Source organism: Neofelis nebulosa, chromosome 1, assembly GCF_028018385.1.
Source record: "Neofelis nebulosa isolate mNeoNeb1 chromosome 1, mNeoNeb1.pri, whole genome shotgun sequence".
NCBI lineage: Eukaryota > Metazoa > Chordata > Mammalia > Carnivora > Felidae > Neofelis > Neofelis nebulosa.
Genome location: NC_080782.1, coordinates 181634243 through 181647158, shown reverse-complemented (window position 1 = coordinate 181647158; position 12916 = coordinate 181634243).

Below are 12916 nucleotides of genomic sequence, written 5' to 3'. Positions count from 1 at the left end.
GATGCCAAGAATATACAATATCAAAAGTAGAGTCTTTTCAACAAATGACATTAGGAAAACTGAATATCCATGTGAAAAAAAATGAAATTGGATCCCTGTATTATACTATGTGTAAAAATCAATTCAAGACAGATTAAAAACTCACATGTAAGATAGGAAAATGTAAACCACTAGAACAAAACAGACCAGAAAAGTTTCTTGACATTAGCTTTGCCAATGATTTCTTGGGTATGACATAGAAAGCACAGACACCAAAGAAAAAATAGGCAAGTGGGACCACATCAGTTGAAAAGCTTCTGCACAGCGAAAACATAATCACCCTCCGTTTTAAATATTCCACTCTGAATTGTTAGCTTTTTGACCTCAACATTCCAGTAGAGTTCAGTTTGCAAACTGCATTTTATCTTCGTAAGTGTGAAAACTAATTTCTGTTAGCCCTAACCCATCAAAAGACCTCTGTCTATACTGGACCAGTCTCTTCACAGTTATCATGAGAGAGAAGGAGAGAAAATAAAAATATCTGGATTCAACCTAAAAAAAGTTATGTTAACAAGAGCAACTTTATTTGGACTATTCAGGAGATTTTCTTTCAATCATTCTAAGTTAGCAGGCAAAAAGGTAGCTTCAGATTTCAGGATGCTTCTTTCACAAAGAGAGCGCAAAACATTCTCTATGATAGATAACACTGCAAAATAATTTGTTTTTTATATTTCTATTTAATATGCTCCATATCCTATGAGCTCCTGACACTTTGCTTACAAGTTAACTGTCAACAGTTGACAACATATGTCATTTGGACAAAGATACTATAATTATCACCTTAAAGGGAATACAATTATACTGATCTTTAGCTGTGAAAACCATTTCTTAAACAGACCTCATACTGAGTTCATTGAGTATCAGAAGTGATATTGGAAATGTATCTCTAAAGTAAAAAACTAAGTAGTTTTCAGAAAGTTATTTCTTGTAGTAAGTTACATCAAGGAGCTCTAAGAAAATTGCCTCAATCACTTTTTTTTTTTTTTTTTTTTGAGAGAGAGAGACAGACAGAGCATGAGTGGAGGAGGGGCAGAGAGCTAGGAAGACACAGAATCGGAAGCAGGCTCCAGGCTTTGAGCTGTCAGCATGGAGCCCTAAGCGGAGCTCAAACTCAAGAACCATGAGATCATGACCTGAGCCGAAGTCGGAAGCTTAACCAAACCAAGTTCCTCAAATCACTACTTAAAGCAATTTTTTGGTACCTTCAAGATAATTTGATTAGAGTAAAATGTTTTTCATGTCATTACTGAATAATGAATTCTAGATTGTCAAGAATGGTTAGACTCCATGTTCAACTAACTCATAAAGTCCATTTCCTTATGTAAAAATCAAAGAGTCTAACCAACAGTTTAATCTAAATTATGATTTTCCCATTGCGATCCCCAAATAGGGGATTAAATTAACGATGTTAATTTAATATTAATGAATATTCGTATTCATTAATGGAACTTGATGATGATTAAATAGTTCTCTTTCTGCCTTTCCGGAAAGCAACAAAATACTCCTATTCTTTCCTATTTCTAGTGATCTGATTTATTGTCCTAAATATCAAAAAACCCCAGAAATTTAAAAAAATCAAAGAAGTATAAAAGTGAACTATATATTAGGCAGAAAAAAAAAGGGAATATGTGTGTTTACTGTATTTTCTATTTTTCTATTATATATGTAATACATTAACCTTTAGTAGACACTTTTGGATATTTTGGCTTTGCATAGTGACATTATGCCTACTCATGTATTTTTCCAAATTTATGCAGCATCAGCATCATAATGAAGGTGAATGTGTATTTCCTCATTTTTGTGCATTTTTGGACAGCCACTAGAGATGATATGACATAGCCACATAATAATTTTTTCTTCTTCAAGGTACACAGGGGTATTTTTAAGCAGTTAGTCAAAGGTCTTTGTAAAGTTCATTTATCTGTACTCTGAAAGAATTATATAAATCCATTGCTTAAAATCTCTACCCCTCCCTTGTCTGGCAGGAATCCCATGAGCTTCCTTATCATTTTCATAGTTTATGAAGACACATGCCCCTGTTTTACCCCATGTTAAGGAAAAGGGAAGTCACTGTTTTACCATGTTGGCCATGGAAAACACATAAAGGTGACTGAAGATCTCTCCTTTATTAAATCTTGTCCTGCACTCCTTAAAGTGGTTATTAGTCTGCAGGCAGATGTATCTCCCACCACTCCCAGGCCCCCACAGAGTAACATTGGCCATGGGGCTTCAGGCTGCCTAGGTAGGTGAAGATTTCCATCCTCAGGCAGAGCACTGTACATTACAGTCAGACTCAATATTGCCTGTGGTTTGAACATTTGATAGATTATAAAGAACACACGAAAATATATTATTGAGTTCTATTTCTGAAGTGTTATTTTTTTAATATAGTAAATATATTTTAATTTTTTGAGAGGGAGAGAGTGGATGTGGGTGCACATGTGAGCAAGAGAGGGGCAGAGGAAGGAAGAGGGAGAAAGAGAATCTTAAGCAGGCTCTATGCCCAAAGTAGAGCCCCCCAGGGCTGGATCTCACAACCATGAGATCATGACCTGAGGTGAAATCAGGAGTCAGACCCTTAACCAACTGAGCTATCAAGCACCCTTATTTCTGGGTATTTTGAAATTTCTATTTTTTTTTCTAGGTATAGTAGATAAAATACAGTCTGCTTCAGAGAAACTGATGTAGCCATGATTTTAGGAGTCATTAAGATGATTCCTAAGATAAAAAGAAATAAAAATATTTCACTCATTTTGCTGATTGATTATCCCCAGTTCCCTAGAATTTTGGTGAGGACAACAAATAACATAATAATGAGGTTTTCTTCAAAAGCTTATTCGTGATTCAAAAAATATAATCTTGTTCACGATTTTCCTATTTTTGCTCTTGTATTTTCCAGAAGAGTTCACAAAATCCGTTGTGAATTTTTTTCTCTACTCATTTTTCATTTTTAAATAAGAAAATTATTTTCTATAAGTAACATTTTACCACTTTTCCTATGAACATCCACAGTAACATGGTCAAATCTATAATATGGTGCATAGCATTTAAAAACTTAATATATTTTATTTTTTCAGAATAATTTTTATGGAAATAATGAGCAGAAAGTACAGAGAGTTCCCATATACCTCTCCCACTATATTCCTTTGCCTAGTTGTTTTTCACATAGTTATCTTTACATTTTGCATTAGTGTGGTTATCACTGATGACCTTCACATAGTTATTTTGTACATCTTGAATTAGTGTGGTATATTTGTTAAAATTTATGACATGGTATTTATGTTATTATTAACTAAAGTCCATATGTTTACATTAGAGTTTACATTTTGTGTTATTTTCTTTGGGCTATGACAAAAGCATAACGCCATGCATTCATTCTTACAGTATAATACAAAATAGTCTCACTTCCCTGAATGTGGACTATCTTTCACCTGCTTATCACTTTTGCTTTCCCAACATTCTGGCAACCAAAGATATTTTCTTATTGTCTCCATAGTTTTACTTTATCCAGAATGTCATGTAGTTGAAATTGTGCAGTATGTAAACTTTTCACAGTGGATTCTTTCACTTAGCAATATCTATGTAATGTTCTTCCATGTGTCTTTGTGGCTTGATGGCTCATATCTTTTCACTGCTGAATAATATTCAAATGAATAAATGTGTTACAGTTTATTTATCCATTCACCTATTTGTTGCTTACAGTTTGTGGAAGTTATGAATAAAGCTGACATAAACATGTGTCGTGAAGGTTTTGTGTGGACATAACTGTGTAACTCATTTGCCGGAAATTACTAGAAACATCTAGGGATGTGACTGGTATGTCTATATGGTAGGCTAAGTTAAGATTTGTTAAGAAACCACCAGACTATACAGCAAAGTAGCTATTGGATTCCCATCAGCAACAAATGACTCCACATCCATGTCAGCATTTGGTGTTATCAGATTTTTGTATTTTTTGTCACTCTGGGGACACCACGGCATCTCATTGCTTTAATTTGTAACTCATGATATATGAATTTGAACATCTTTTCATATAGTTGTTTACCTCTATTATATTCATAGGTAAGACGTCTATTCACACATTTTGCTTGTTTTTTAACTGGATTGCTTTCTTACTGTTACTTATGCACCTCAATTATATAAGCTTATATTCTTAATAACTTGTTTTTGTAAAGATAATTTTCCTAGGTACAGAACATTAAAATATTGTACTTTAAAGTTTCTTGTTTGAGTGAAATTATAGAAACATTTAAATAAATAATTTTTGAATGGAGGATATCACAATTTCCTGGATATTTTAGATACATATTGTTTATATTTTAAAGATAAATGGGAATTTTTGCCCAACTTTGTACATAAATTTTGCTAAAACAGCTCAAGCACAATCTTTACAGACTATCCAGATAGACTTATTTTTTGACAGGACAAATTAAGCTGCCCATTTAAAGGATCTGCAGTTTTGTATATCAAAAATTTTGTCTATTAACAGGTATGCTCAGTATTTTAACACAGAGACATGGAACTTAAACTGTTCAAACAGAAATACCTTACATTTTAATAATACCATAAAATTGGGCCCTGAAATCACTTGTAAAATGTTCTGAGTAATTGAAACAGGTCTTACATAATTTAAAATGCTTCTGAATGAGGCAGCAGAGACTACTTAGAAAGATAATTCAACAGTGTATGGGAGCTCAGGGATTATGGAGCAATCCTGATTGGAATTGACTTGTACTAAAGTCTGTATAGAATTAAACGTAGGAGAACAGCAATTTTTTTTGATATTGAAAGGAAACTTATGTCATAAAAATAAAAATAAGCATAGCATGAATATAAGAGAGTTGAAAGAAGACACATTTAAGTACTGATTCCAAACCCTATTAAATGATTTGTATATTAAATATATGTCAGGGGAAAATATTTATCCAATTTTATGTTTTATTTTAGGTTGTTATACCCAGTGTATTCAGGGTCAATCTAAAGTGATATTATATTTTACAGTAGGAAAAAAAAATGCATGATATGTTTTAAAGAGATTTTTCTTCTGAAACTAGTTTTATAAACCTGAATTTTTCAGTTTAAAGAAATATAATATAAATCAACATGTTTAAGATAGAGTTTTTGTTCTTTTTCAAATTTTGAATAAAGGTTCGAGACATTTATGAATACTTTTTATTTGAAATCAAGGTGTAAGTTTATGTGTTTGTGTGTTTGGTAAGCCATAATCTTTCAACTGAGAAAAAGAAATATTAACAAATTTCAGGTCCTTTGAAATCTAACAATTTAGGATTTATTTTTTGCTTGTATGTTCCTTTTTTATGGATGTGTTCCCTATATGAAAGCCACTTTGTAAATGTATTAATTTGCATTTTTAAGTAAATATATCACATCAATACTATAGAAATTTTATTTTTTGACAAGGCAATTCCACTTCTAGTAATCTTTCACAGGTATAAAAGAATGTTTGCTTACAGTTTATGAAAGCTGAGTAAGTATAAATGTCTTTTGATAGTGAAATGATTAAATATATTGTGACACTTCTGTATTTTAGAATATTATTTACCTGTTTAAATGTCTTAGACCTATAGTTACTGATCTGGAGAGAAGTAACTTAGACTAAAAAGGGTAACATAAGAAGTACATACAGTATAATTCTCTTTTATAATAAAAGATTGCATAAAATACATTCACACTTATATATTTTTTAATTGTATAAAGATAACACTAGAAATGAATACTTAGAAACTAAGATCATGTCAGGTTTTATTTCTGGGTATTGGATGTTTACTTTGTAGATACTTAAATCTGTTTTGTTTAAATTTCTCCTCCTATAGTTAATTATCAGAAGGCCAAAATGTATGCATTTCAAAGAATCACATAGGGATCCTTTTTAAGTCTAGCCCAAGAATCATCTATTTTTTTTGCTGTAACACAGCAATCAGATAATCACTGCTTTGAAAGACCAAATTCCTTATGGGGATAGATTTAAGATAAATATGGCTAAAGTCTTACATATTTGTACCAGTGGTCCCATTTGTCTCTTCTGAGTTGCAGGACACTTACTTGCTTTCAAATATAATTCTTTGAAATATCTAAAGAGAGCAGAAATCCTCCATCTCTTTCCTGTTCATTCAGATGCTGCCGGGCCCCTCTCAGCCCTCCTCACCCACAGCACACACACTGCCTACCCGTTTGCGGGTAGAACATCTGCAGTTTCTGTATTCATTTATCTTTAAATGTGGTTTGAGTCCTACTCTAGGCTAGTTACTCCACTATCCAGCTTTCAAATCTTCCTTAATGTGTCTCAGTGAAAACCGAGAACCCCCTTCCAGATACGGTCTGTCTAGATCAGCCAGAGCTATCGTCATGATTTCTCTCCAGCTATTCTTACTGTTACCAAGGGAACTGTAACCATAAAATTGCTAGATTATCATAATTTTACATCAGCTAACACTTCTGTGTTTGCTCTAAATGATGCTCATAAGCTATGCCTTTTCCTGTCCTGCATTATAAAGCTCAGTTTAAACATTAATTTGGAGCTTTACAGTTGTTCCTACCAAATATGGACTTGGTAGATGTAATGTAGTCTTGTTGAACCCTTAGGAATTCTGATTTGGAATCATCCTCACATTCTCATTTTCATGGGAAATTTTATTAACAGTTTATTGTGTTTCATCTTTAATCAAGTAATTTACAAAAATGTTTAAAAACACAGGTCCTAAAATATAACCCAGGTTTTTTTTTAATAATCCACATGAACTCAATTAGCTATAGTTGATTTATATTTTAGGTAGGCTCTTTTGTTTCTAAGAAACAAACTTCAGTCATAATAAATGATATGTGTGTGATTTTATTTAAAACATGTGTAGAATGGTATACAGGGCTAAGCTGTGGTAGCCACTAGCCACAAGTAAATATTACGTACTTCAAATACGACTCGTCTGAGTTGAGGTATGCTATAATACACATTAGTTTGGGGAAGAAAATGAATATAAAACATCTCAATCAGTAAGTTTTATGTTGCTTACATATTGGTATGATAATGTTTTGGAAAAATACATTACATAAAATATATGAAAATAAATTCTACTTGTTCCATTTATTTAATGTGGCTCTTAGAAAAATTAAATTATTTATGTGACCTGTATTGTATTTCAGTTCAAAACTTCCTTTAAGGGATAACATTTTCAAAGTCCATAGACCGTACATACAAGTCACAAGCCCTGGAAGATTTAAGGCCATTCTAAGCCAATAAGTAACTGCAGCAGTTAATAAATCTTTCCAATAATGTTCCACTATTAATATGACTGCTTACTGCTATCTGTCTGCTTCTTTTTGTCATGCTTATGCTATAAACTGTCTCCTTCATCTTCAAAGTTTTCCTTTCTCTTTTGGTTTCTATATTCACCTAGCATTCTTTTATTATATTTTCATGCATAAAGAAAATCATAATCTTTATTTATACCTTAACATATAAACCCATTGCCAGTTCTGAAATACTTAAAAATTTTCCATTTCATGTATCCAGAAATGAAACTTGAAACTGACTGATACAGTAATACTTTCTAACCAGGGGCACATCAAAAGTTCCTGACCACTCAATAAATTACGAGTTCATGAGAAATGTGGTAACCTCATCATTTGAATTAACTAAGGCTAATGATATTTCAATCATATTTTTACAAAGAACTTCCAAAATTTAGATGTAGTACACTTATATACACTCTTTTATCCCAATATGCCACTATATTAAATCTCAAATCTTTATACATACATACATACACACTGCTGATATGCATGATTTAATCAACAAAACGATTAAATCAGAACACTGTGGTTTAAAAATGTACTCTATCCTAGTTTCTGTGAATCAGGAATGCAGGTGTGACTTAGTTTGGTGCCTCTGAATCAGAGAGTTTCATGAGACTCTAGTCAAGCTTTTAGCCAGAGCTACAGCTTCATCTGAAATCTTAACAGGGGACATTAACTGAGTTCAAGTCTAAGGCTCAACTGAGGTTAATTCTGAAATCATCTACATAATTATTGGTAGAATTCAGTTCAGGATGTGGTACTAAGGGCCTCAGTTCATCACTACTGGCCAGTGGGCTCTCTCTATTCCACACAACACAGGGTTTTCCATAGAGCAACTTATATATAGCATGACAGATGTTTTCCCTAGAAGCAGAAGAGAAAGCTTGCAAGTTAAGCCACACTCTTTTGATAACCTAGTATTGTAAGTGATATTTCATTACTTTTACTGTATTCTAAATCAATGGAAACTCCAGTCTGTTTTTTTTTTTTTATTAAGCCATTCCTCTGCTTAAATACAATGAGTTTTCATCATATTTAAATGAAAATGATTCTTTAAACTGGTTAAAGTCCTAAGGTCACCTAACCCCTACATGGGCACATCAACCTTCTTTTGGTCATCTGAGAATGCCAGTTTTCTTTTTTTTTTTCTTGTTCTTGCTTTCTGATATTTCCAATTGTTCTTCTCTTTTCCTAAGATAATCTGTACCTCTGTCTTTGAATATCTGGATCCTTCCTGTCCCCCAAACAATAGATAAAATATTAGCTTCTCAGAGAGTCTTTCCTCTTTGCCTCATCTAGGATAGCTAACAAGCCACTATGTATTGTATCATTATTTTAATTCTCCATAGAGTGCTCACTACCACAGAATGTTTTTCTTCTCTACTTTATACTTGATTATTTGATGACCTATCTAATGGCCTACAAAGAGACTTCAAAGGATGTCAGGAATGATCTGTTCAATGAGATCTAGGCTCCCAAACCTAGAAATTCGATTATTACATAAAAGTCACTTAATTTTCAATAAAACTTGAGAAACATTCACAAAATATTGAGTAAGAAGCATTCTGTGAACCAAAGGAAAATATGTGAACCTAAAGAGAGGAAAAATGACAAATTAACAGGGAAAAGGACAAAAATGGCTTTTTTTTCTGTAATCAAAGAAAATGATTTCTTTGGTTCATGGTTTCCTTCCATTTCTTTTCAATTTCTGCTCCTGATTGATCTTCCAGGAACAACAGCAGCAGGCAGAGGCCGCAGTGGTCTTCAGCAACATCAGCCCACTGGTTTCCTCCTCGACAGCACCAGTGCTATTCCAACCCAACCAGTGAGAGTGAGAGTGGCTGAGTGTCCAGAATCTGAGGGACACATGCAAGTCATTTGTTTGAGCCAAGGCACGTACGGAGCTCCTCCTGCCTTCTACTCTTTCATAATCCCCTTTCTCCTTTGGCTCCACCAACAGTTTCTTCCAACACTTTTATGTAGCCAATTTCCCATAACAAATAAAGCTGAAATCTTTCAACAATGGGGATTTTTAATGGAAATTTAGAACAAATGTGCTAAAAACAATGACCACTGATATAATGGAAGAAAATACTACTGAACTGAAGAAAAGTCAGTGAATGAAGCTTGAAAAGGCTTGCTATGTGCCATATTGAAGGTGAGGATATGTGATTGGAGGAGTTCCATCCAGAAAACCTGGTCTGGCTGATAGATAATCTACATTTTCTTTTCTTGTTTTTTAAGATTTTATTTTTTTAAGTAATCTTTATACCCAATGTGGGGCTCAAACTTACAACCCCGCAATCAGGACTCACAGGCTCTACAGACTGAGCCAGCCAAGTGCCCCTACATTTTGTCTTCAGTACACCAATTTATTCATCCCCAAATACTCCTTGATCTATTATTATTTGTAAATAAATAAACATAAATATTTCAGCAATGACAAAATTAACATATTTATTGCTCTTACAGGTCTTAAATTTAATGAAGAAAATTAACTATTTATAGACACAAATCAGAAAGACTGAGTGCCTTTTCTTTCTACTCTCATAACAAAAAAAATCCCAGAAGTATTAGTTTAAGAATTTGAAGATGATTAAAAGATTAAGAGGTCAAGTAAGAGTCCTAATAATGATATACTAACATTTTCGTCATTCACTGGGAAACATCTTTCAGGTTAACAACTTAAATCCTCCTGGATTTACTTTGCATTTAAATATAAACACACACACACACACACACACACACACACACACACACACATAACTCACACAAATAGTTAAGCAAGGAGTACTGTTTGACAAATAAATGAAATTAAAATTTGTTTCTTGTAATCCAAAAGTATTCATATTAACAAGTTGATTACTTGCATTAATACAGTAGCTACTGAAAGAGGATGTTGATGAGCAATAATTTGTTAACAACACAGGAGATTAGAGGCACGTTGTACTCAGGAATAAAAAGTGCCAAGTGCCTTATAATAGCAATATATGTAACTGACTTCCTAGTAAACATATTCAGAACTTGAGGAATTTGAGAGTTGAATTAATGGCCACTCCATGCCAGGCATAGTTCCAAGGATTTTTTTCATACATACTAACTTATGAATAGGATCAGCAACAAAATATGTGGAATCCACTGTCAAACGGAAATGCAAGTCTCTTTGTTTAAACATGTTAAGAAATAAGAGAGCGACAATAGAGCTGAAAGAGACCCTTCTGAAGAGATACTCGGATCTGTCCCTGATCACATAGCCACTAAGTGGAAGAGGTGAGATTCCAACGCAAGTAATTTCTGACTGGAACTCGTGCTTACCTTTGTTAGGCTATAATGCTTCTTCATCCCACCATATCATAGAAGATCTAAGTAAAAAGAAGGTAATTTTTTCTGATACATAATTATCAGAAAATTTCTTGACCTAGAACAAACATCTAAGTCATTCCCATTCTATAAACATATATTTAATATAAGATTACAACTTAATGCCATCAGTTTCAACCAATTCATAAAACAGTTTTACATATTCTCTTCCAAAGCACAGTGCTTCAGGTTAATATATTCTAACTCAAGTAAATAGCTTTTTCCCTTTAAGTCTAGGTGAGAAGTAATAGTTAAGCTCACAGTGCATTTTCAGTGGAAATAGTAGAATCCATTACCCTAAACAATTTATATTAAACGAGTCACTCAATGAAAGCTAATAATTTCACAGTAGAAAACATATACGTGCTTTTTCTGCTAATAATATATCCTGATATTATTATATAATATATTAAGTAAGCACTTTTGTTTTTATGAAAGATTAATTTCCTTTCTTTTATCACTTAAATGTTTTGGAATGCATTTATCACATATATGTAAAAAAAATTCAGTTTTAATGAGATCAGCATAGTATGATTATATTAATTACTGAGCATAATAAAATTTTGTGTATAGGAAATATTCTAGTTCCAATAAATTTTATTTTGTATTTGATTGATAAATAATGATAATTTGTTATTGTTTATTATATGAACTTCCCATTATCGGAAGCTATTATAATTACTACCAACTTACTGGAATTGATTTTTTTAATTAAAAAAAGTAGTTTTGTCACTTTTCTTTAAGAACAATGCAAGAAAGAAAAGAGACAGTGACAGGTAGACATAGAGATAGATACAGAGATGAGAGAGAGAGAGGTGATGTGAAATGTGCCTATTTTTTTCAAAGATATATTACCTAACTAGATTGGCCATAATAAAGAGGAGTACTATGGATTCTTTTTATTTTTAAGGGAGGAAAACTTAACAGATCTAATAGTTAAAGCTACTAAGAATCAAGTATTCTTGAAGGTTCTTTAACTATGCTATTTTGTACATTACCTCGAAAAAAGTCTAGTCAGTCATGTGTTTCACTGAGTAACATAGTCAATCCAGTCAAATGTGTATAAATGTACATCACTGACAATAGGGTCTGAAGCAGAATTTTATCACAAAGTGATTTTTCATAAACTGTAACACACTAACATGTTGCCTTTCTGGTTTAACCTGAGATTTAATTTTACTTTTTATTTATTAAAAACAAATTAACGTTTGTTCATTTTTGAGAGACGGAGCCCAAGTGGGGGAGGGGCAGAGAGAGAGGGAGACCCAGAATCTGAAGCAGGTTCCAGGTTCTGAGCTGTCAGCACAGAGCCCCAAGCGGGGCTCAAGCCCACTAACCTGAGATCATGCCCTGAGCGGATGTCAGCCACTTTACCGACTGAACCTCCCAGGTGCCCCAAACTGAGATTTATTTTTAAAGATAACAGGCAGTAGCATTATTAGTCTAATATTTATATGATCTAATGGGGGGGAGCTATTTGTTGATTTTATTGACAAATTGTTAATTTCTTCAAATCCCTTTAATCCATTAATTGCATCTCTTCAATTTTACTGCATTAAGTTTAGTATTTACAGGTTATATTATTAGCCTTTTTTTTCAGGAAGTAACTCTAATTATATTTTACTGTAAAACCAGAATGATTAAAGAACACAAAATTTACTTTTAATAACTTCTTAAAACTTTCTTTAATCTTCTATAAATGATTTGTTAATATTCCTTTAAAACTCAACAGTTTAACATATGAGCAGTGTGAGATATTTTATTCCAAATAAAGATTGTAGTTTTAAGGTGTTAGATTATTTTAATAACTTCCTGAAAAAAGTAAATAAATTAACAGAATCTATATACTTCAAATAGATTTTAAATAAAAAATACTAAAACATCACCACTGGTTAGTTTCAGAAATTTCTTATATGTAAAAAAGAGCCCTGGTATTGTGAATCTCAATGGGTTTTCAGAATCTTTTGCAGCTATACTAAATTCTTACTCAGACACTGCATTTCTCCAACTATCTTAAATAGGCATTTTAAAAAAAATTCAATAGAGGTTAGGGCTAACTCTTGGAACTCCATTATATTTTATTAAGTTATATTTGGAGAAACTCAAAATTATTCTTTAAGTTAAATTTTGGTACATTATTATTGTTCTCAATTCTTTGTCTCCAACATCATTTTTACATGAAACACAATTATCATTACCATCCATT